The sequence below is a fragment of the Gossypium raimondii genome, chromosome 3 (assembly GCF_025698545.1).
Source record: "Gossypium raimondii isolate GPD5lz chromosome 3, ASM2569854v1, whole genome shotgun sequence".
Taxonomy (NCBI): Eukaryota; Viridiplantae; Streptophyta; class Magnoliopsida; order Malvales; family Malvaceae; genus Gossypium; species Gossypium raimondii.
In genome coordinates, this window is record NC_068567.1 from 34739627 (window position 1) to 34766420 (window position 26794).

General features: G+C 36.0%; 1 non-coding gene and 1 pseudogene across 1 annotated transcript; both read right to left on the reverse strand.

Moving 5' to 3' along the window:
• Window positions 1–629: 629 nt before the first annotated feature.
• Window positions 630–735, reverse strand: LOC128040230 (small nucleolar RNA R71). The gene has a single exon (XR_008194888.1). It is a non-coding gene; the product is annotated as a small nucleolar RNA R71 (small nucleolar RNA).
• Window positions 736–12028: 11293 nt separating this feature from the next.
• LOC128040015 (5.8S ribosomal RNA) lies at window positions 12029–12184 on the reverse strand (annotated as a pseudogene).
• Between the last annotated feature and the right edge of the window lie 14610 nt (window positions 12185–26794).

The window sequence follows — 26794 nt, forward strand, 5'->3', positions numbered from 1 at the left end:
CTTGTTTTCTTTACTAATTTTATCTTTTTAGGTTTAGTGTATGACTTGTAGTAAGGGAACACCTATTGAACCAATCACAGGTCCAGAGAGAATAATTCGAAGAAATTGTCGATAGCAACAACAGATGCAAGATCCACCACCACCTATTGTAGGTAACATAGCATGTGAGAATATGCTTTTCGACGAAGGTAACAACAAGGATTTAGAAGATCCACCAGCACCACCACAGATACCTACAAATTTACCTATGGGACGTAACGAGAGAACCCTAAAAGACTATGCATTACCAAATCTTGACATGGTTTAGGAGAGCATAATGAGGCTGGCTCTCACAGCTACTAATTTTGAGATCAAACTGGCAATGATTCAGATGATCCAGAATAATCTACAATTTAGGGGCACAATGCTAGAGGATTCGAATCAACATTTAAAATGATTTCTACAACTTTGTGATACTTTCAGGTACAACGAAGTCACTGATGATGCTATTCCTCTTCGGTTGTTCCCATTTTCTTTGATTGATAACATATTTTCTTGGTTAGACTTGTAGGCACTAGGATCTATCACGACATAGGATAAGCTCATTAAAAAGTTCTTGTAGAAGTTTTTCCTTATTAGCAAAGCGGTTCAATTGAGAAGAGAAATTGTTGTATTTAGACAATTAGAAAGGGAAAGGTTTCATGAGGCTTGGGAACGTTTTAAGACATTGATCCAAAAATGCCTGCACCACGAATTCCCTAAGTGGATGCGATTGTAGGTGTTTTACAATGGGTTGGATGCACATGCGAGGTCTGGATTGGAAGAAGCAGCATGAGGAGCTCTAATGAACAGAATGTACGAGGATGCATACTAATTAATAGAAAACATGACTATGAACTCCTGTCAGTGGCCTATTGAACGATTTATGTATGACCAAAAACCATCTATAGTAAAGGTTGTCCAGGAAGATGATAAATACCAACAATTAATGGACAGACTTAACCGTATTGAATTCATAAAGTGCACTGCCTCTGAATAGAGGGGACAAACCGCACTTCCATTATATCAATAATCCTACCGAGGATGCAAATTATATCAGGAATAGGGGTGGAAACCCTTATCTGAATACCTACAATCTCGATTGGATAGATCACCCAAACTTGAGATGGGGAGGAAATCAAGGAGGAGCTAATAGTTCAAATCAATTTAAAAATCCTAATTACCAACCTCCTTATTTGTAGAAACCTCAAGACAGGGCCAATCCAAATGACCATACTGCATGTGGTCAACATCTCGATCAGATCAAAGGGGAAATGCAGTCAATGATAATAGAAGTAGTTACAATATAAGTGCATGAATTCAGCATGAACATTGACTAAACTAGAGGACCAAATAAGCCAATTAATGAGTCTGATGGGATATACTAAAAGGAAAATTGGCACCGACATACCCAAAAATACCGAGAATAATCATTGAAAAGAAGGGAAGGATCAAGCAAAAGCAATCGTGCTCCTGTCGGGAAAAATGTTGAGTACCATGGCAACCTTGACACAAGAAGATGCAAAAGAGAATGCAGAAGTTCGTCCAAAAAACCCCTAAGAATCTGATCAGGAACCAAAACCAGAAGAAGTCATCGAACCGCCAGCTGAACCAGAAGAGAATGTAAAAGAAAAATTCGATAACATATAGGTACCATTCCCTTCCAGATTAGAAGAGAAACAAAAATGGGATTGGAAACACGAAAATATACACATATTTTCATACTTTTTTTAAACTAAAATTCATGTAGTTTCGGTAATATTCTTGTCAAAAAATATATAATAGTTATAAAATAATTAAATTGCACTCAAATTATGAACATGTTGAATTTTAATTAATTTTATATCAAATTTTGATTAATTTTGAGTATTTTCGACAAATTTGCACAAAGGGTGAAAAATGGCTCGGCAGACACTACTAGAAGCGCAAAACCAAGAAGCAATTTTGAAGCATCAAAGCGAATTAATTTTTCAACCTAAGATGGTCCAAATTATTTTTATTAATTCATAATATTATTAATTTTTATTTTAATCCAATTTAATTTGGGTTAAATAAATTATTATTAATTAATTATGGAAAGGGGCCAAGTTAAGCTGAACCGAGAAAATCGATCCAACCAAGCACTGGGCAGCCCAAAACCGTCCCACATGCTGACCCAATCAGCTTGTTTGGTTTATTATTTGGCTTGCAATATGGCCCTTGAACACTCCTTCAATTTTCTTTCAAACCCCTCCACTAATCATGCCTTTCAAGATTTACCCCTACCTAAAAATAGCGTGTTTGAAATCTTCAAACATGCCACACGTGTGACCGGCCATGGGGGGAGTCTTTGGCTGATAATTTTGGCTATTTTTAGCACCCTTCTCAACCAATAAATACCCCTCTTCGCTTCTCACTTCAGATACATCTCAAACCCATTCATTTATTCACTTTTCTCCCACTTTTCTCTCTTCATTCCCTTCCATTATTCTTCATTCCCTTGCTGATTTCACCTCTTGAAAAAGAGTCATTCATCCACCATTTTGAGCAGCATTCAAGTGTTCATGGAAGCCTCGGTTCAACAAGAACAAGCAGAGAAGGAGGAGCGAGGCAAACTAGTCAAGCCTTGGAGAAACACCATATTTGATTCTTGTTCCCTATCCTTTTAATTTTGTTGTTATGATGAACATGTCTATGAATATTTGTGATGTTGATATGTTTCATTTAATTAATATGGCTTAAATTTAATTTTTTTTAGATTGATTGTATTTTGTCTACTTAATTTATTAAAATTGTGTTTGTGTTGTTATAAGCCTCGGTAAGATGTTTGACTAAGTGAAACCATGACTAGGTTATTCTTGCATTACAATTGTAAGGTAACTAATAAATTAATTATTTAAATAGATTTAAATTGTAATTAACTGACACAATACTTAATTAGTGCATGTTTAATCATCTAAGATAGCTGAGAGTTAAATTAGCAACGGTATCTAACGATACATTAGCCTTGCATAACTTGCAAGATTATTGTGATTAAACTGTTTCAAGGTAGAAATACATTGTTACCTCACGTAACCTTTTATGTGCTTATGAGATTGAATTAATTGTTTGAATTGGCATAGAGATGTGTACAAGAGATTATTTTAATTTCATAAGTATCTATGTGCATTAGCACATTTGCTTATTAAAATTTGTTTAATCGGTTGAATTGACGTAGAGATATAGTCAAGAGATAAATGGATTTCGGTAGGTAAGTATGTTCATAAGATAGCAAATTACTGAGTTGCCGTGAATTTATTCGTAACAACATGAACATGAGTTTAATAATTCTATGTTAAGAAATGTAATTAATCTAACACAATTATGTCATCTTAATTGAAGTCATCTTTTGAAATCGTGCATTGGAACTTTTATTTTATTTTTATTTATTTTACTTAGTTTAAATCTTAGTTTTTAATCACCTCTTCAAATCAAAATATTTTTCTTCACCAAAGTGTTTTTAAAATTGCATTCGTAAATAATTCTTTTCACAGTCCTTGTGGGTACGATAACTCGACATTTACTTGTCAATTTATTACTTGTTGCGATTGTGTGCACTTGCACATTTTCGTCGTTCCAGGGATGAGGACGAGTTTGTATGTTTTCTAAATTTGTTTAAATCATTGAATGTCAACTAACCATTAAATGAACTAATTGAGAAAGTCCCAAAATATGCCAAAATTTTAAAAGAAATCATGTCTAGGTGTAGGAAAGTTAAGGTAGGAGAGCAAGTCAACATAAATGCATCCTGTAGTGCTATTATTTCCAAACAGGTACCTCAAGAAATGAAAGACACAAGAAGTTTTACAATTCCAATAGCTATAGGGAGCATTCATTTTAAGAAAGCTCTATGTGATTTAGGAGCTAGTATAATACTAATGCCCTTATCTATTTATGAAAAACTCGGGGTAGAAGACCTAAAAAATACTCAAATTACACTACAGTTAGCTGACAGATTTGTAGTCTAAGCTAAGAAAGTGCTAGAAGATGTTTAGTTAAGGTGCGCAGTTTTATTATCCCGACAAATTTTGTAGTTTTAGATTTTAAGAGGATCAAGAGATACCCATCTTATTAGGAAGACCTTTTTTATCCACATTTATTTCCACCATTGATCTAGAGAAAAATATGCAAGTGTACACAATCACAACATGTAATAAAGTGACAAGTAAATGTCAAGTTATCGTACCCACGGGGACTGTGAAAAGAATTATTTATGAATGCAATTAAAAAACACTTTGGTGAAGAAAAATATTTTGATTTGAGAAGGTGCTTAAAAACTAAGATTTTAACTAAGTAAAATAAATAAAAATAATATAAAAGTTCCAATGCATGATTTCGAAAGATAATTTTAATCAAGATTACATAATTGTATAGATTTATTACATTTCTTAACTTACAACTACTAAAGTCATGTTTATGTTGTTACGAATAAATTCACAGCAACTCGGTAATTTGCGAACTTATGAACACACTTACCTACCAAAATCCATTTATCTCTTGACTATATCTATATGTCAATTCAATCGATTAAACAAATTTTAATAAGAAAATGTGTTAATGCACATACATACTTATGAAATTAAAATAATCTCTTGTTCATATCTTTATGCCAATTCAAACAATTAATTCAATCTCATAAGCACATAAAAGATTACACGAGGTAACAATGTATTTCTACCTTGAAACAATTTAATCACAATAATCTCGCAAGTTATGCAAGGTTAATGTATCGTTAGATATGTTGCTAATTTAACCCTCAGGTACCTTAGATGATTAAACATGCATTGATTAAGTATTGTATCAATTAAGTACAATTTTATCTGCTTAAATAATTAATTCATTAGTTAACTTACAATTGTAATGTAAGAATAACTTATTCATGGTTTTACTTAATCAAACACCTTACTGAGGCCAATAACAACACAAACACAATTTTAATAACTCAAGTAGACGAAATGCAATCAACCTAACAAGAATTAAATTTTAGCCATATTAATTAAATTAGACATATCAACATCACAAATATTCATAGACATGTTCATAACAACAACAATAAAATTAAAAGGATAAGGAACAAGAATCAAATCCAGTGTTTCTCCGAAGCTTGACTAGTTTGCTCTGCTCTTCCTTCTCCACTTGTTCTTGTTGAACAGAGGCTTCCACGAACACTTGAATGCTGCTCCAACTGGTGGTTGAATGACTCTTTTTCAAGAGGTGAAATCGGCAAGGGAATGGGGAAGAAAATGAAAAACAATGAAGAAAGAAAAGTGAGAGAGAAATGAAGAATGAATGGTTTTGAGATGTGTTTGAAGTGAGCAGCAAAGAGGGGTATTTATAGGTTACGATGGCTGCTAAAATTGGCAAAAATCAGCAGCCATAAAGTCCCCCCATGGCCGGCCACACATGTGACAAGTTTGAAGGTTTCAAACTTGCCATTATAAGGTAAGGGCAAATCTAGAAAGGCATAAATAGTGGAGGGGTTTGAATACAATTTGAAGGAGTCTTCAATGGATATTTTGCAAGCCAAATAATCAGCCAAATAAGCTATTGGGTCAGCATGTGGGACTGTTTTGGGCTGCCCAGTGCTCAGTGGGAATGGTTTTCTTGGTTCAGCTCAACTCAGTTTCTAGGACCGGCCGACGCCTCACCTGCACAGGTACCTACGTAGTGTAGTGTCGGTCGCACATTCAACATAGCGTTCGGACTCATGTGCCTTCCAGAACCAGGGGTCTTCGAGCCTGCTGCGTACGATTAGCCAGCCTCTTCTCACTAGGATTTATATCTTAAAAATATACCATTGATAATTTTCACATTTTTTTAACAAAAATACTATGCTTCTTAACTATAACTGAACTCTATTAATACATTATAATATTATATACCATCAGTCTCTTAGACTTATTCTATTCTCTTCATTCAAAAACCTCTATTTTCTGTTATTCTCTTATTAATATTGATTATTTACTTAACTAAGGTCTTTATTTCTTTCTATACTTCATTCAGTAAAAAAATCATTTTCGCTATTCATAATTGGAAAATACTACTATTCTATTCCACTTCTCATATTTCTATTGTCTCTTCTATTTCCAAAATACTAACCTTATATTAATATACCAAACTTTTCATTCAAAAACTCTGACTTTCTAAGTTCTCATTCTATACATGTACAACTATATATATACTTATTTTTCTTCACATTCACTAGTCCCTAACTTTTACTTTGTCTTTACTTTTAACCACTTAAATCCATTTCTGCGTCTTCTTCCATCTCTGATTCGGTATCTTCCCCTGGAAAATTCTCTATATTAAGTTCCAAATTCTCTTCAAATTAATCTTCTACAATCCAATTTGGAAATTCCTCAGGATCTTCTTCCTCTTCCATCTTTATAATGGGTAATTAATCTATAAATTCTCTTGGTAATTTCCTAACAACTAATTTTTCCATCCATGACATGTCAAAGACATTTTGCTTTCCAATCAACTTTCATGAACCTACACTTTGTCTCACTATTTTCCTTGCTCCATCAAAGATTATAAACTTCACGTAGTATATAACTATATTCCAATAAGTTCGTGGTACCAATGTCTTCAAAAGTTGATCTAAAATCATTTGATGCTCTTGTTCTATTAATGTCCCACTAAGGGTCAAGTATTGCACTTTATTCTTTCTACCTTCCATAACACTTCTTGCATCTTTCGATTTACAGTAATAAGGTGTTGAACAATGTCTTATTCTTGTTTCATTCTATAATCTTGCATTTCTCTCATCATCCTATCAACTTTCTCCTTCTATGCTGGAGTTGTTATCTCATCAGACAATATCAGATTTGTTGTCATTTCTTCCGAAATCTATGACAGAAAATAAGTTTTTATCAAATTTCAGTATTTATCTATTTCCCTATTAAGTCATTACTAACTAATTCAAAATCATTTCCTTATCAGTAACAATTCAGATTTTCAAACTTATCAATACTTCTAATATTGATATTACATCTTATCACATCGATATATCCTATCTTATCACATCGATATATCCTATATGGCATGTACTTCTAGACTCGTTCTTTACTTAGAAATCAGAAAACCAAAGCTTTGATACCACTAAATGTAACACCCTTATACTCGGTTCGATCCAAGGAACCTGATATAGGAATATTACAATTAAACATTTAAAAAAAATTAAGTTTTCATAAATTATATTTTTGTCCCTACTACTTGGAACACACTTGATCTTCCTAGGTATATGGCTTTCTATTCAAAATGTTGAAACATACCCTATTGGCGTTTGGAGATGTGATGAGATGGATCCTCACAACCTCAATTACAACTCTTCAAAACCACTATACCTAACCTGCACACGGAAAACAAAATCATACACTGAGTAAAACTCACTGGTATTTCTATAATCCGAATATTTAAAGACATGATAATATAATAAGCATAATTAAATTATAAGGACATATTAATGTCTAGTATCATGACTATCATTTTTTTTATTAAACAATATCCTATTCGCACAATTGCTATATAAATGGTTATTCACATATCAAACCATATTTATTCGTACAATGGCATGAGTCATGCAATACTCAATTCATGAATACATTATTATATACCATACTCAATTTTCATCACTTATTATTGTTAGAGTATGCCCAAAGATCAATCATGAGATGGTTGTAATAACATACTTGATTTATCATGTTTATTAATATAAGGCGTTACCATTATTATTTCATTTTTTTTTCGTGTGTATAAATAAATTGTTTTATAATAATGTCCTAAGAATAATATGATTATTCTTAAAAGGTCCTTAGTCAAGTATTATTGTTTGATAGGACAACGATAACGCATTAAGACTAACATGTAGTTGATTGATGATAAAGAGTTGTCATTGACATGGATGTCAGAATCGATGCATGAATATGTGTGTTAGAGAACAACATATTGGACTGACCCGTTATGAGTATGTTTCTTGGATTATTATGTAATTGCCACGACATTACTCATAGTGATTAATATATATATGATCCTCAGACTTGAGATCATCATAATCCCAACATCGTGAGTTGTATATTTTGATACAGTCAAACGTACACCATAACTGGTTGTTCTATAAAGGCTGATGTTGGATATACCACAATCTATGTAGAGCGATATGTTTGATCGATATAGGATAAGTCCCACCTACATAATGGGAGTAATATCTTAGGCCACTTGATTGAGTGAGACTAGAAATGCATGGCCATGCTCAAATAAGCTGATATGAGATCTCTTACTTATTTGTATATCATAGTCTACTTAAGATATATCAAGGAACATGGAATGGACTATACAAGTGTGACTATTCCATGACTTGTGTTCAATCCAGAGATAAAGGACTTAAGGATTAGTGCATGAAAAGATTAATCATAAAAAGGTTATGTCGAATCATGATTTCTTGTGACTTAGGTAGCAATGATGCATTGTTAGGTGCCACTCATTGTTTGTAACATTGGAATCGTTCTAACATTACTGCTAACGTTACAAGAACCTACAGGGTCACACCTTATAGTTGAAATGAACGGAATAAAACATAATTGGTATTGTGTTTGGCTATTGCATGAATTAAATTAATTATAGAATTAATTTAATTGGGTAATCAAATATCGAACACATTATATGTAAAAGGTTATTGTACACATAATGAGAATATGATTTTGGTTCGCATATAAATAAATATAGTTTACCGAAATCTTTATTATAATTAATATAATTATAATTTTTGGTTTTTTAAACATTATTATATTTATTTAATTTTGAGAAACCCTAAAAATATAATAAGATATAAAATCCCGTTTTTCTTTGCTTGGTGAGTCTAGCAGCCGTCAAAGCAAAGTCTTCTCCAAAACTGTTTGGGGATTCCTTCCGTTCGGAGTCATCTAAGATTGCGGCTTGGTTCGATAGTAGATCATATTAGTCATTGCTGAGGCGTCGCTGTCTACTTAGAATCACCATTCGGTAATTTCGAAACCCTTTTTCACCCTGATTCGTTCCTCACACATGGATCCATGGTTAGGATCGCCGGGTGTTATATTTTTTCGCTGTGCCGTAGGGGTGCTGGCGTTCCAACAGTTATCTAATAACTTTCCATAATTTGTTCACATATTATTTAAACAATGGCACTATCCATTCCATATTCAATTTATGAGTATTTAGCTCATGTATTCCATGTACTTACAACATATTTCACATTCTATTTTCAATGCACTATATCAATTTCATTTCTCATACCATGCCATTTAAATATCAGTTATAAAACTTTATTATATGTTTACCCCTATTAACATGACTCAGACTCGGACGGATACTTAGATCCAACCAAAACACACCAGTTTGGCACCTAGTGCCTCATCGAATAATTCGAAGTAATAAATTGACACTCAGTGTCTCATCGACTCAAAGTCGAAGAAATCCATGAACTCTTCTAATCCTATGGCATGCCATCTATATCCGACTCAGCCTGATACAGTTAATAGGGTTCCAATTCACTTTTCAAATACAACCAATATTCATTTCAATTCAAATAATCAATATATTCAATATATATATACCAATTCAATCAATATAAATTCAATAAATTCATCTCATATTGAATCAATCTATTTCAATTGCAAAACACAATAATTCTCACCTCAACACTTACCATATACATTAAATTAAAAATACAACAATTAATAACTAGTTTCAAATTATAGAAATACAAACTTGAAATTCTGAGCTATTCGACGTCCACTTTATCTTTTCCCTTTTTAGTCGTTGATTCCGGTACAACGTTAGCTACGGTATTAAAACAATTAAAATTCATCAATACTAAAAAAATTCAATTTCATATTTAATATTTCAATTTTTACTCAAATATTGCCTAAATTTCAATTTACTCCTTAAACCGAAACTAAATTTTATTCTTCACATTTAGTTCTTTATTTTCACGTAAATTCCACTTTAGACTAAATTTAACTCCCTAATTTTACATAAATCTCTAAATTTTGAAATTTTTACAATTTAGTCCCTATTACTCAAAACTTATAATTTATTCCATACTTTAATCCCTTTCCTAATTCTAACTTAAAAATCTATCAATTTAATCCCTATTACGGATACATTTTGCAGACTTTCCTTGCCTACATTATTCCATTGACTAGAGGTTGTTCACCGTAGAGACCTGATGAAGTTATGAGTACGACTGGGCGCTGACGGCACCCGGTCCTCTAGATTTTCAACGGCCACCAGGGGCACACCGAAGACCACGCGACGTACAGTGCTCTTTCGGCCGCTAGACCCTACCTCCCGCTAAGCCGTTTCTAGGATGGGCAGTCCATTAAATAGAAAGGATAACTCTTCCCGAGGCCCTTGCCGATGTCTCCAGACTCCCTAACATTTTCATCAGCCATCGCGTCCCAGTTCAAGAATTTTAACCCGATTCCCTTTCAAAGCTCCCACTGGACGCGCTACCGAACGAGCTTCCCCCGTCTTTTAGCATCGACTAACCCATTGCAAGTGTCGTTCAGATGAAGCCTTTCCCCTCTTTGGCCTTCAAAGTTCTCATTTGAATATTTGCTACTACCATCATGATCTGCACAGACGATCGCTCCGCCCGAGCTCACGCCTCGGGTTTTGCAACGACCGCCGTGCCCTCCCACTCATTAGGGCCTGGCCCTTACCTCAACAGCTAGGTATAGGTCACGCGCTTAAGTGCCATCCATTTTTAGGGCTAATTGATTCGGCAGGTGAGTTGTTACACACTCTTTAGCAAATTTCGACTTCCATAACTATTGTCCTACTTCTTAATCGACCAATACCTTTTGTGGGTTCTAGGTTAGCGCGCAGTTGGGCACCATAACTCAACTTTCAATTCATCCCGTATCGTCAATTCTGCTTGCAAAAAGTTACCTACATAGAGCTCTCAATTTCGTGACGTGGCTCAATGAAGCAGTCGCGCCGTCTTACCTATTTAAAGTTTGAGAAGAGGTCGGAGGCATTGTGCCCCCGATTCCTCGAATCATTGGCTTTATCCGATAGAACTTGCTAAGGGCTCCAACTATCCTGAGGGAAACTTCGAAGAGAACTAGCTACTAGATGATTCGATTAGTCTTTCACCCCTATAACCAAGTCAGATGAATGATTTACATGTCTGTATCGCTACAGGCCTCCATCAGAGTTTCCTCTGGCTTCACCCCACACAAGCATAGTTTAGCATCTTTCGGGTCCCGACAGCCATGCTCTCAGTCGAACCCTTCTCAGAAGACCAAGGTCGGTTGGCGGTGCAACTACGAGGGATCTCGCTAATCAGCTTTCTTGCATCTTACAGGTTTTCTAGCCCATTGACTTGCACACATGTCAAACTCCTCGATCTATGCTTCAAGACAGGCTGAATGGGGAGCCCACAAGCCAATGTCCGGAGCACGCAGATGCCGAAGCACATTGAGACGGCACATGTCAGATCCCACAATCTAGGAGATGACATCTTGACGGGCGTATCAAAAGTGGGACAGTCTCCAGGCATAATGGGGCTCTCACTCTCTTCGATGACCCTTTCAAAGGGACTTAGGCCTGGTCTGCCGCTAAAGACACTTTTTCAGATTACAATTCGGGTGCCTGATTCTCAAGCTAGGCTTTTCTCGGTTCGTTCGCTGTTATTTTGGGAATCCTGGTAAGCTTCCTTTCCTTCACTTATTAATATGCTTAAACTTAGTGGGTAATCCCGCCTGACCTAAGGTCGCGACGCGAGCACCATCCTTGTGATGCTGAAAGGGTTTAAGGGTCTCAATCGACGAACGGGCATGACTCCAATTGAGGTTGCTTAGAATATTACCACCGATCGTCCCTATGATGACGTCGTTGAGGACTTGAATTTAGGCCAACCGCTGGCTGTGAGCGCACGGGAGGCCAATTTTCACCCGCAGTCCAATCGAGGCCCAAGGGCTCTGGTTTGGATGGGGGCGACAACACATGACACCTAGGCAGACGTGCCCTTGATCTAATGGCTTGGGCTGCATCTTGCTTTGAAAGACTCAATGGTTCATGGGATTCCATAATTCGTAGCAAGTATTGCATTTTGCTACGTTCTTCATCGATGCTAGAGCCAAGATATTCGTTTTTGAGAGTTACTACATATATTTTGCAACAAAAGAACATCGTCACGAAAGTGTCTAAACTGTGAACTGTGTAGTGACAGAAGACGTTTCACTTGTTTCATTTCAATTTCTTAACGTGATTTGTGCTGGGGTTTTTTAATTTTACCTCGAAGAGGTTGATCCTAACATCTCACCCCACCCGATGGGTTAAGGGCGAGGATAAATCTGAGACGCGGGGGTGGCAAGGGGCAAGGACACATCCTGACTTCCAATTCCTTTAAATGATATGGTTAAGTGGACTTCTCGCGATGATGCAGGCATCGAACAACCCACGTCGTCATGATGCAAACACTTTACTGGACCATTCAATCGGTAGAAGCGACAGGCGGTGTGTTCAAAGGGTAGGCACTTAGTCAGCGCGAGATGATAACTCGTGCTTACTAGGAATTCCTTATTGAAAACCAACAATTGCAATGATCTATCCCCATGACGATGAAATTTCAAAGATTACTCGAGCCTATCGACCAAGGCTATAGACTCTTTGAAGACATTATTGTAGTGCACGTGCAGCATAGAACATTTAAGGGCATCACATACCTGTTATTGCCTTAAACTTCCATGGCTTAAAAGGCCATAGTCCTTCTAAGAAGCTAGCTACGTAGGATTACCTGCGTGTACCTAGTTAGTAGACTGGGGTCTCATTCGTTAACGGAATTAACTAGACAAATTGCTCCACCAACTAAGAATGGCCATGCACCACCATCTATAGAATCAAGAAAGAGCTCACAGTCTGTCCCTACTATGTCTGGACTTGGTAAATTTTCCTATGTTGAGTCAAGTTAAGCCGTAAGCTCCACTTCTGGTGGTGCCCTTACGTCAATTCCTTTAAGTTTCATCATTGCAACAATACTCCCCCCAAAACCCAAAGACTCTGATTTCTCATAAGGTGTCGACGGAGTCCTAAAAGCAACATCCGTCAATCCCTGGTCGGCATCGTTTATGGTTGACACTAGGACGGTATCAGATCATCTTCGAGCCCCCAACTTTCATTCTTGATTAATGGAAACATCCTTGGCAAATGCTTTTGTAGTTGTTCATCTTTCATAAATCCAAGACTTTCACCTCTGACTATGAAATATGACTGTCCCCGACTGTCTCTATTAATCATTACTCCGATCTCGAAGGCCAAGATAATAGGATCAAAATCCTATCATGTTATCCCATGCTAATGTATACAAGCGTAGGCCTATTTTGAGCACATTAATTTCTTTAAAGTAACAGTGCTGGAGGAACGACCCGGCCAATTGAGGCCAGGAATGCATTGTCGGCAGTAAGAACGAGCAGACTAGTGCTAACCGTGTAACACCTCTGACCTGTATCCGTCGCCGGTACAAGGTTACGATACATTACTGGAGTTTACAATTCAAAAGAATAGAAAATTCAAACATTTCATAACATATCATTAAACATATTAAAACCAATTCAAAACATGCAAATTGTCCCTTATACGAGTCCTCGAGGCCCAAAATACACATTAGAAATAAGTCGGGACTAAACCAGAAACTTAGAGAAATTTTCAGAAAACATTGAAATTTTTAACACTGTAGGAGTCACACGGCTGTGTGGCCAGGCCGTGTGGGCATTCGAAGTAGGGACACACGGCCGTGTCCATGCCCACATCACTCGCTGACTTGGGTCACACGGCCAAGCCACTCGCCTGTGTGCCAGGCCGTGTGCTAGGCCATGTAACAACCTAACTAGCAACCCTTTTAAAGCTACAGGAGACACACGGTCGTGTGTCACACACGGTTGAGACGCACGCCCGTGTCTCTACCCGTGTGGACAAAAATAGGCCATTTTACAAGCCATTTTTCTCACCCAAATTGATATGTACCTACATACATACTTGCAAGCCATTACAAGGCATCCAAATCAAGAATAAACAAGTCTTATACGTATGGTATAATATCATACAACCAATATGCCCTTAGGGACCTCAAATGACAATATATAAGCATACCTAACCATGTATTCAATTTGACCAAAAAATCAACTAACTTATATGCATATTTGCACCAATATATACCAAATAATTTACTTACCAAAACACAACCATTTGGTACCAAAATGCCATTCTAATATTAGCATCAATAGTCATTTAAGCTATTCAAACAAAGTACCAATTCTCATCAAGTTACAAGTTATATAAATTATGCATAATCATCATCATTTCATCTTCTATATTTCAACCACATTAACCAAACCATAAACCATATTAAATCTAATATTTGCATGCCAAAACCAAACCAATACCATAATCAAAATACCAAAACACAAGCCAAACAAATGATCATTCCAACAACTAAACATATAAGCCAACATTAGCCAAAATTCCTATATATGCCATTATAACCAAAATTTAACAACCAAAAGTACCAAAAGAGTCGATGGATAGGGTGATATAGCTCCGACAAGCTTTCAACCCAGACGAACTTCTAACTCACTATAAAACAAGGAAAATAACATAGAGTAAGCATTTGAGCTTAGTAAGTTCGTTAACATATGATTTAACTTACCATTTGATCAAGTAATAGGTAAGTAATAAAACATATCCCAACATATTTTGGCCAAATGCCTAAGCACATATACACCAACAATATTAGTCATGTAAATACATTTATGAACCAATAATCCTGGATGAGCTCAACAATTAATAGAGTTCCATATACATGTATCATCCATTTCTTATATCTATATATCAATAACATCGTTTCTATGCATTTCATGTGTATACCTGTACCAGTTCGTATCAAACTCATATCATTTTGTAACAGAACATTGCCCGTTGAACCATTTAGAGTACTGTTGGATACCCGGGATAGCTCATACATAACATGCTCGCTCATATAACTACAATTCGTCAATTCATGTACATGTATGCTTATACGATCTATGAATCGATATGCTCATTTGACCTGAAGATCGATATGCTCTCACAAACTATAAATCGGTAACCCTAGTGACATGTCATTTGTATCTTATGGATTCTTAAAGTTCACACGGGACTTAGTAATCGTCGTACATCGTTAGATATGCACTCGACAATTATATATGACAACTCATAACATTTATATAATTCAATTAAAAGCATATAAACACAATTTAATTACATGAACTTACCTCGACAAGTAATCGTAGATACGAAGGTGATTAATCTAAGACTTTCTCTTTTTCTTGATCTAACTTCGTACGAGGTCTAACTGGATCTAATCAAGCAATCCAAGTGGTCGAGCCCTAGCTCAACAATGGCTTATTTTTCTCTTCTAAAATCGGTTGATGATGATGAATAAGGATGATGATTTTAGTTTTATTTGATTAATATTATCATTATTTTACAAATTACTTAATTAACCTTAAAAATTAATCAAATTTACACAAATGCCAAACCATGCTCATCCACTATCACTTCTAATGGTCTAATTACCATATAAGAACTTCCACTTTAAAGTTCTATAGCTATTTAATACCTTTAGCAATTAGAACTCAACTTTTGCACTTTACGGATTTAGTCCTTTTTATCAAATTGAACATGTAAACGGTAAAATTTCTTAACAAATTTTTTGTATAGTACTTCTATCATACTGTAGGAAATAAAATAATAATAAATTTTTTGACCTCAAATTTGTGGTCCCAAAACCATTATTCCAATTTCACTGAACACAGGCTGTTACAAACCGTGAGGTGTACCGATCGACCCACCCCTAAGTCCAACTACGAGCTTTTTAACTGTAACAACTTAAATATACGCTATTGGAGCTAGAATTACCGCGGCTGTTGGCACCAGACTTGCCTTCTAACGGATTCTCGTTGAGGGATTTAGATTGTACTCATTCCAATTATCAGACAGATAGAGCCCTGTATTGTTATTTATTGTCACTACCTCCCCATGTCAGGATTGCGTAATTTGTGTGCATGCTGCCTTCCTTGGATGTGGTAGTCGTTTCTTAAGCTCCCTCTCCAAAGTCAAACCCTAATTCTCTGTCACCCGTCACCACCTTAGTAGGCCACTATCCTACCACCGAAAGTTAATAGGGTAGAAATTTGAATGATGCATCACTAGCACTAAGGCCGTATGATCTGTCAAGTTATCAAGAATCATCAAAGCAATGGGCAAAGCTTGCGTTGACCTTTTATCTAATAAATGCATCCCTTTCAGTAGTCAGAGTTTTTTTGCACATATTAGCTCTAGAATTACTATGATTATCCAAGTAGCAAATACCATCAAACAAACTATAACTGATTTAATGTGTAACACCCCTTACCCGAGACCATTGCCGGAATCGAGTACGAAGCATTATCTGACTTAACTTACTAATTTGGAGCATAAAAATTTACTTTTAAAATTAATTCTCTCACGTTCAATCATTATGTCCCTAAAAAGGATCCTCAAGACCCAAAAACATGTAATGAAAATAGACTCACTAAGGAATCAAGAAATATAAATTATAACTCCTAATTCTTTTTGTACAATTTTAATTATTTTCTAAACTTAGAATAGGGACTTCAAAACCATTTTGACCTCGACTCACTAAAATTCTAACATCTCATAATATAAAATTTCTTTGCCTACACTATTACTTTCATATGAAAATAGGCTCAATAAGATTTAATTATATATCTCATTCATTCTCTAATTTCATTTATACTAATTTTGGTGATTTTTCAAATTCACGTCACTGCTGCTGTCCAAAAACTAAACCATTGCAAAGTTTTACTCTTTTATAATTTCTTTGTATTAACCCTCATTTAGAAATCCATAATACCAAACATGTTCTTAATTAGTCATTTTAATAGCAAATCATTAGCTATATCATATGAACACACTCAAAATGACTAAGTGCCAATACATGCCATAACTTTACACGTTTCGAAATTACATAATACCAAGATGTCCGTGGATAGTGTGAGACGAACTCCGACGTCCTTGTGATCCTCGAACTGACTTAGGGATACTATAAAAGAAAGAAGAAAAATAAAGAAAGTAAGCACAGAGCTTAGTAAGTTTACAAATAAATAAATAACAACATTTATCATAAACAATTATATTCATAAATTTTCATTTAGCATTAAGATCTTTACTTTCTTCTTTACTTACTCTCTTACTTGTTTACTTACTTGCTTGCTTAAAAAACTCATGATTATAACTTACTCCTTCCTTGCTGAAATTTCTTTTCTCAATTGATAACTAAGATACTCTTTATCTTATTAACTCACATGAACTTGTCTATTAGGCTTTTACCTGAACTTTCATGTAACATCGTCTATTTACTAGCCTGTTGAATCACTTGGAATACTAAGGATACTCAGGTCTCTTGCCTGAATATAACATGCCAAAGCTATGTCCAAAACATAGTCTTACATGGGATGTTTCTTGTACTACCAATGCCATATCCCAGATATGGTCTTACATGGGAGTTCTTATATTGGTGCCCATGCCATGTCCTAGACATAGTCTTACGGGGGACCTCTCATCTCGATGCCAATGCCATGTCCCAGACATGTTATTACATGGGACCTCTTATCTCGGTGCCAACACCATGTCCGAGACATGGTCTTACATGAGACCTCATTCCGTTAATGCCATGACATTTGTATCCATTACATTCCCAATGTTTCAACGAGGCTTTTATCACTGATTCTCTGTTATCTCATACTTATGTCAACATTAGATATTTTCATGAAATAAATACATAATTACTGAAAAATAACAGCATTAATAATAAATATCAAAATATTTTATTTATTTACCATAAACTTACCTCGGTACAAAATATGATCAAATCTAGCACTTTAGTCCTCAACCTTTTTCTTTCCCCGGTCTAACTCCAGATTTCGTTCTTCTTGATCTATAATATAAAATTTAGCTTATTTAATACTCACATTCATTAAAACAGTCTTTGACTCAACTTTGTAAAAATTACAATTTTGCCCCTAAACTTTTGCATATTTACACTTTTGTCCCAAAGCTCAGAAATTAAACTTCATCCCTTATTATTATGTTTTATGACATGCTGGACATTTTTCCCTTCTATGGAAACATCAAATTCCCACTCTAACACTTACTTATGAACATTAGGTATTTTTACCGATTATGTCATTTTACTCGTTTTCACGTAAAATTGCTTAGGAAAAGTTGTTTAACATAATTCCAAGCTTTATATTCTACCATAAAACATCAAAATAAACACATTTCACCTATGGGTATTTTTCCAAGTATGAACCCTAGGTTAAATTATTGCTAGAATAAGCTAAATCAAGTTACTAGGACTCAAAAAACGTAAAGAACATTAAAAACGGGGCTTGGGATCACTTGCTATGGAGCTTGAAAGCTTGAAAACCCTAACTATGCCTTCCCCCTTGCTAAATTCAGCCAAATGAAGAAGATGAGCATATTTTGTCATATTTTCCCCTTTTTAATTCTTTTTTATTACTAAATGACTAAAATACCTTTCACTTAAAAATATCCTATTTCACTTATCTCATGTCCATTTTCTTCCCACAATTTAACCAATGGTCTAATTTTCATTTAAGAACCTCCAATTTAAAATTTCATAACAATTGGACACGTCTAACATGTAGAACTCAACTTTTGCACTTTTTACAATTTAGTCCTTTTGACTAAATTGAGTGCCCAAACGTCGAAACTTTCAAATGAAATTTTCAAAAAATCATTCCATGAAATTGTATACCATAAAAATATAATAAAATATTTTATTTCCTCATCAGATTTATGGTCCCGAAACCACTGTTCCAATTAGGCTCGAAATCGGGATGTTACATAATGAGCCATATGCAGTTTAACAATCTGAATTTGTTCATACTTATGTCATGGGTTGCGTATGGGAGCCTGCAACCAAGGCGCACTTGTGTGATTCATCATGTTCAAAGGAGGTTATTTGGACTAACTAGACTGGCCTGTTGCTTAGTGAGATTGAAGGTCCATTTATAAAGCTTGGCAAATATGGAATGTGATCTTCAAAGATATGTAATCTTTAAAAGATACCATTTTTTAATCTTGGAAATTTGATTTGTAGATAGCTTTTAATCATAGCCATTGATGTACTTCGATCTATACCGTTGATTTTGGGGAGGCTTAACTATAAATATAGTCCTCTCCCCCTCATTGTATATCATTTAGTGAGTAATAGATTTCTTGAGAGCATTCACTCAAAACTTTCTCTCTAGTGTTCTTCCTTTTCTGTGGCTTTGTTAATCTTTCGAGCTATTTCAATTTTTGTTCTTTCGCTTGTTCTTTGTGGGTGTGTTAGAGGAATTCTGTTGAATCCTCAATTATTAAAAGTTAGGTTGACTTAGGCATTTTTAGAGTAAAGAAACTGCCTAAAGTGGCACATATTGATTGGGAAAAATCGAAGTCCGTGACAATTGGTACTCGAGCAATCTACAAGGCTTTTTTTGGCAATGGAGGATTAGCTGCTATTGCACCCAAGCCCAGTGTGGATGTTCCCAAGCCCAAGGAGTTCAAGGGAACAAGGTCCATGAGACATGTGGACAATTTTCTTTGGGGAATGGACCAATACTTAACTGGCATTGCTTTGTTCTGAACAAGTTTACTACTGCTATGTATTTAACTAGCATTGCTTTGTTGCGGTGGCATCGTAGGTCCAAATATGTGGGACATGGTGGGATCAAAATTGGAACTTAGGAGGAGTTCCAAAGTGAGATCAAAGCACAATTTTATCTAAAGTATGTCAAGGATAAGGCTTGGGCAAAGTTACGTCGACTTACGCAACAAGGCACTGTGAGGGAGTATGTGCAGGAGTTTAGTGAACTCGTGTATCAGATCTCCAATATGAGTGAGAAAGAGGCATACTTTTCCTTCATGGATGGGTCAAAACCATGGGCGAAGCAATAGTTGCAATGTTGAGGAGTCCAAGAGCTTACCAAGGCCATGATCATAGTAGAATCGTTTGTCGAGCTTAGAGGAAAAAAAGACAAGCCTGAGTCTTCCAGGCCCAAATTCAAACCAAAGGGAAATAGTGGGGGAGAGAAAGACAAGCCCGCTAAGAATGGAAATGGTCAGAAGCCTTGGGATAATAAAAAGAATGGGCCTTTAAGTTGCTTCCATTGTGATGGTTCACATATGATCAATGACTATCCGAAGAAGGCTGCACTTTCTACTATGAAAGCAAATGAGGAGGCAGATAAGGCGGACAACAATCTTGTTTTGATACTAAGGGGTGTTGAAGACAAGACGAGTCGTGGGCTGATGTTTGTAGACATCATGGTGGTTGGTAGAGAATTGAATGCGCTTGTTGACACAGATGCGTCTAATTTGTTCATGTCCGAAGAGACAGCTCGTAAACTTGGTCTCAAGATCCAAAATGAGTCGGGTTGGATCAAGATGGTGAACTCAAAAAGTGTTCCAATCAAGAGGGTTGCAGAGCGAGTGGATCTCAAACTTGGCGATTGGATCAGTAAGGCAACTATTAAGGTAATACCACTTGATGACTATGATTTTGTGGTTGGATTAAGTTTCCTTAACCGGTTTATACTTCTATTTTTCCTTCTGATAATTACATGGTAATTTTGAATTTGAACCATCAGTGCATGGTTCATTGAGGATGTGAATTAATTATCGGGCCTTAAACAAGATCACTGTGAAGAACAAGTACCCTATTCCCCTTAAACAAGATCGTAGTGCGAGATGGTTCACCAAATTGGATTTGAGATCGGGGTACCATCAAGTTCGAATAGTCGAGAGGGACGAGCCAAATATAGCTTGTGTGACACGGTATGCTTCGTATTAGTTTCTTGTAATGCGTTTCAGACTTATGAATGCCCCAACTACATTCTACACCTTAATGAATAAGGTACTTCAACATTTCCTAGGTCGTTTTATGGTTGTTTACCTTGATGATATTGTGGTGTAGAGCAAGTCATTCAAGGAACATGTGGAATATTTGAGGGAGGTTTTCCAAAATTTAAGGGAAAATAAGTTGTTCGTCAAAGAGGAGAAGTGCTCATTTCCCCAATGAAATGTGTCATTTCTAGGTCACATTGTAGGAAGTTGAAAGATCCAGATGGATGAGAGGAAAATTAGGACCATTGTTGAGTGGGAGCCACAAACCAAGGTGATAGAGTTGAGATCTTTCCTTGGGTTGGCGAATTATTATCGACGCTTAATCGAAGGCTACTCCAAAATTACTGCACCCTTGACTGACATGTTGAAAAATGGTAAGGTATGAGATTGGGATCCTCAATGTGAGAAGGCCTTTAACCAATTGAAGCAAGTGGTGACGAGGGAGCCTGTACTTGCCTTGTTAGATTATTCGAAGCCGTATGACGTACGCACGGATGCATTAGATTATGCCATTAGGGGAGTACTGATGTAACATGGGCACCCAATTACTTTCAAGAGTCGAAAGATTAATGAGATGGGGTGGAGGTACACAGTCTAAGAAAAGGAGATGGCTACTGTGGTGCATTGCTTGCGCACATGGAGGCATTACTTACTGGGTTCCAGGTTTGTGGTCTTTACCGATATTGTTTCCAACATTTATTTTCTGACCCAGAAAATGTTCTCCCAAATAGGCTAGTTGGCAGGTTTTCCTACTAGAGTTTGATTTCATGATGGAGCATAAGTCAGGGAGTGCCAACACTGTGGCTGATGCACTTAGCCGAAAGATGGAATTTTTGGTAATCAGCCAACCTGATGGGTCCTTATTGGAGCACATTCGAAACGGATTGTCCCATGGTCCCACAGTCAAAAACATGATCAAGCTTGCTAACGAGGGGAAAATGAGGAGATTTTGGTTTGAGGGGGAGTTGTTATACATTCATGGGCATCGTCTTGATGTGCCTCATTATGGAAAATTGCGCAAGGAAGCCATGAAGGAGTGTCATGACTCGAGATGGTTGGGCCATCCAAGAATGCACCGCACCTTGGCCCTTTTGGAGGATTGTTACTACTGGCCTCACATGGGTGATGATGTGGAGACCTATGTGAAAAATTGTCTAGTATGCCGGCAAGATAGGGTTGAGTTCAAGACTCCTCCTGGTTTGCTACTACCCTTGCCCATTCCGGAAAGACCATAGTAGAGTGTATCCATGGGTTTAGTTGTTTGTTTGCCTAAGTTTGATGAGTATGCAAGTATTCTTGTTGTGGTGAACAAGTTTTCAAAGTACGCAGTGTTCATTCTAGCTACCAAGGAGTGCCTTGCTGAGGAGGCAACTTATTTGTTCCTTCAACACGTGGTGTCAGTTCTAAGGAAAGATAGACCAGTTCCATGAGGACACGACTAGGGTGTCAATAGAACAAGTGGGGGAGAATGTCATGGGTTGCGCATGGGATCTCGCAACCATGGCGCACTTGTATGATCCATCATGTTCAAAGGAGGTCATTTGGCCCAACCAGACTAGCCAGTTGTTTGGAGAGATTGAGGGCCCATCTACAAAGCTTGACAAATATGGAACGTGATCTTCAAAGATATGTAATCTTTAGAAGATACGATTCTATAATCTTGAAGATTTGATTTGTAGATAGCTTTTAATCATAGCCATTGATGTACTTTGATCTGTACCGTTGATTTTAAGGAGGCTCAACTATAAATAGAGGCCTCTCCCATCATTGTAAATCATTTAGTGAGTAATAGAATTCTTGAAAGCATTCACTCAAAATTTTCTCTCTAGTATTCTTGCTTTTCTATGGCTTTGTTTATCTTTCGAGTTCTTTCAATTTTTGTTCTTCCATTTGTTTTTCGTGGGAGCCTTACAGAAATTCTGTTGAATCCTCAATTAATGGGTGTTAGGCTGACTTAGTCATTTTTGGAGTGAAGAAAATACCTAAGGCCGCACGGATTGCGTGGGAAAAATCTAATTCTGTGACACTTACACATGCATGGCTTAATCTTTGAGATAAACATATGACTCCTGGCAGGATAAACCAAGTAGCATTCCTCCATCGGCACTGCATGGTCCTTAACATGCCACGTGAGCAACAAAGAGGTCATAATAAAGCATGAGATTTTTCGTGTCAAGAGACAAAATACATAGGCATCGACAGATAAGGGCTTGAACCCTACTCTCAAAAATATTATTTGCATCCGAAAGCACAATCGAACATCGGTGCAATAATGTGGCCATGCCAATTTAAGGGGGCACATGTAGGAATCAAGTTACCGATTTAGGTCCGCCACACACCCCAAAGGGAACAAGATGGAGAAGGGACGACAACACATCCATAATTCAATAGAAAAATCATCGTCCTGGCCACTAGTGCCAGCAATCTACTTGCCACTATTGATTACTCGTTGTGGAACATTTGACCCAATGGGGGGAGGAACGCACCCTACCTTGAGAGGGAGTGTCTGGGGGTGGTGAATGCCTACCCCTTAAAGAGCTAAAAGAACTTTATATTGGTGCTACAAGTCAACATTCATACTTTGAAATAGGGACACTTTTCATCATCCTGGCGCTTTCGCAACAATAGGGCCCAAGTTGCCAGTGGTGCCCGATGCTCTCCCACATCCAAGGCACGAAGGTGCCTATAAACTCAAAATTATATAGGGTTTCTCTATATGTTTTTACCACCTCTTTTACTTAATTATAATGCTTGTGTAACACCCCTTATAATGCTTGTGTGACACCCCTTACTCGTATTCGACACCAGAATAGGGTACAAGGCATTACCAGAACACAAACATTTGTAAACGTATTTAACCATATTATAAAATTTCATCTAAATTAAAACTTTCAATTTTTTTTAACATGCTTTTATAATTCTTCACAATATATCCTCAAAATATTATATTCATAATAAATAGGGCCTATGAGACCCAATACATACCCATGCAATTCAATGCTTCATTTCCATTTCATTCAGTTCACAATTTCTCATGCTCACAATTCAAATCATATCACTAGAAATTTTCATTTAATTCACGTACAATTCAATATTAGTAAGTTCAATACTAATTCATATTTACATTTAACTCAACGTTTTTTGATTATTCCATTCATTAACACATTTATGAAATTGTTAATTTTGTAATGAAAATATCATTAAATAACAACATCAATTCAACACATCATCCCCTTTTTCATCATTTTTCACTTCAAATATGAACTTACCATTTCATTACCTTTCCACACCCATTTCCTATGCATATCACACAAGACATAAACATTTCCTTCAACCATAGTCGCAAGCCAGTGCATTTAAGCATAATTCTTTTTGGAACTAACTCATGATAAACCATTTCACTAGAGATTACATAATTTAAACCTTACAACCCCTGTCATGATCACAAGCACATTTCTATTTAGGCACGTACCATTTCAATGCATAACTTATAAGTTTAACGTGGCATAATCTAGCCACAACTTGGTCAAACCCTAATCATGTACATCAAATATGTTAACCAAATAAACATATAGCATAAGCATTATGAGCATGGATGAGCACAACATTTATTAATGTATCAAACTTACCAACATGTGTTAATTCATAAACCATTCATGACATTACTTCAAGCTAAATCATGTTCGAAATATACCATACACACATACTATGAAACTTTATTTTCCCACATGAGCTTAAATCATGACCAATAATGCGCAAATATAAGCATCATTTCTATTTCATCGTTTATCAATTATAATCGAGCATATTACCAATTATACACAAATCATTCATATATTTCCCAATTTTCCTTCCCCTCCTCTTCATTCCACATCCTTAATGTGTATAACACACTTAAACAACATTATCCATAGTTTCACTATTTTCCTGTATATAAATTCAATATGTCTGTCTGAGTCAGAGTCACTAATTTATTTATATCCTGAGCAACCGAGATCCAAATTAAGATCCGTTAATTTTTTTCCAAAACTATACTCACATATATTCTTACCATAAAATTTTTAGAATTTTTTCTTATCCAATAAGTACAGTTTATTCTTTAAATTCCCTTTTCACTACTTGATAGTTCGACCTTTCTTCACTAAAATTAATTATTTCATAGTACGAATTCAGATAATGTTCTTGTTTATTTCTTTTGAAAATAGACTAATTCAAGATTCTAAAATATAAATTCTATCCCATAATTCTTTTTGTACAATTTTAATGATTTTCCAAATTCAGAATGAGGGATTCCAAAATCATTCTAGCCCTATCTCACTAAAATCCAAATATCTCATAATATAAAACTTGTTTGCTTGATCTGTCTCTTTTATGTGAAAATAGACTCATTCAGATTTAATTTCATCTCTTATTCACTCTCTAATTCGATTTTCACAATTTTTGGTGATTTTTCAAAGTCACACAACTGCTACTATCCAAAATTGTTTTGTTGCTAAATTTTTCAAAGTCAGTATGAAGTATTTTCTTGCGTATACTATCGGGATGATCATTCTTTTGAGAATTGCCCTTCGAATCCTGAATCAGTGTACTACGTAAGGAACCAATATCAAAATAGAAATGGACAAGGATCGCAGTCTAATTTCTACAATCCATCGTGGTGGAACCATCTGAACTTTTCCTAGAGTAATCAAGGAAACAGACTCAACAACAATCAAATGTAGCATAAACCCAACCAAACTTAAGGGTTTAACCAACAAACCCCAAAACTACCTCAAACTAAATCATCAAATTATTTAGAGAACTTGTTGAAGGTGTACATGGTGAAAGATGACGCCTTGATCCAAAGTCAAGAAGCAACGCTGAAAAATCTGGAGAACTAGATGGGTCAGTTAGCTACTGAGCTTCATTGTAGACCACAAGGAGCTTTGCCGAATGACATAGAAAATTCGAGAAATTTGGGTAAGGAACATTGAAAAGTGGTAGAGTTACGAAGTGGTAAGATTTTGGAACCTAAAAAGGTTGTGGTTGAAGATGAGCCTACGGAAAAAGAGGAAAGTCAATCGACAGTTGAAGTTCCTACAACAGAAAAATCAGATGCTAAAAAATCTGATGAGGTAAACCCTAAACTAGTGAATTCTCAAAATCTAACACCCTCTTTTGCATATTTACCTCCTCAAAAAAGTTATCCATATCAACCTAGAGTTCCATATCCTCAAAGACTTCAACAAAACAAGCAAAAACAAGAGGTACAATTCAAGAAGTTCTTGGATGTTTTAAAGCAACTACATATCAACATAACATTGGTAGAGGCTTTAGAGCAAATGCCCAACTATTTGAAGTTTATGAAGGATATTTTGTCAAAGAAGAAATGACTTAATGAGTATGAGATTATCATTTTGACGAAGGAGTGTAGTGTATTTTTACAGAACAAGCTACCTCTGAAACTGAAGGATCCTAGAAGTTTTATGATACCCTACAACATTGGTGAATCATATTGCGGTAAAGCTTTCTGTGACTTAGGAGCAAGCATCAACTTGTTGCCAAATCTATTTTCAAGCTGTTAGGAATAGGTGAAGTAAGACCCGCTATTGTAACACTTAAACTTGCGGATCGATCATTAGCATATCCTGAAGGAAATATCGAAGATGTTTTGGTAAGAGTCGGTAAATTTATTTTTCCTACTGATTTCATTATTTTGGATTTTAAAGTAGACAAGGAAGTTTCGATCATCCTGGGTAGACCTTTCCTAGCCACGTGAAGA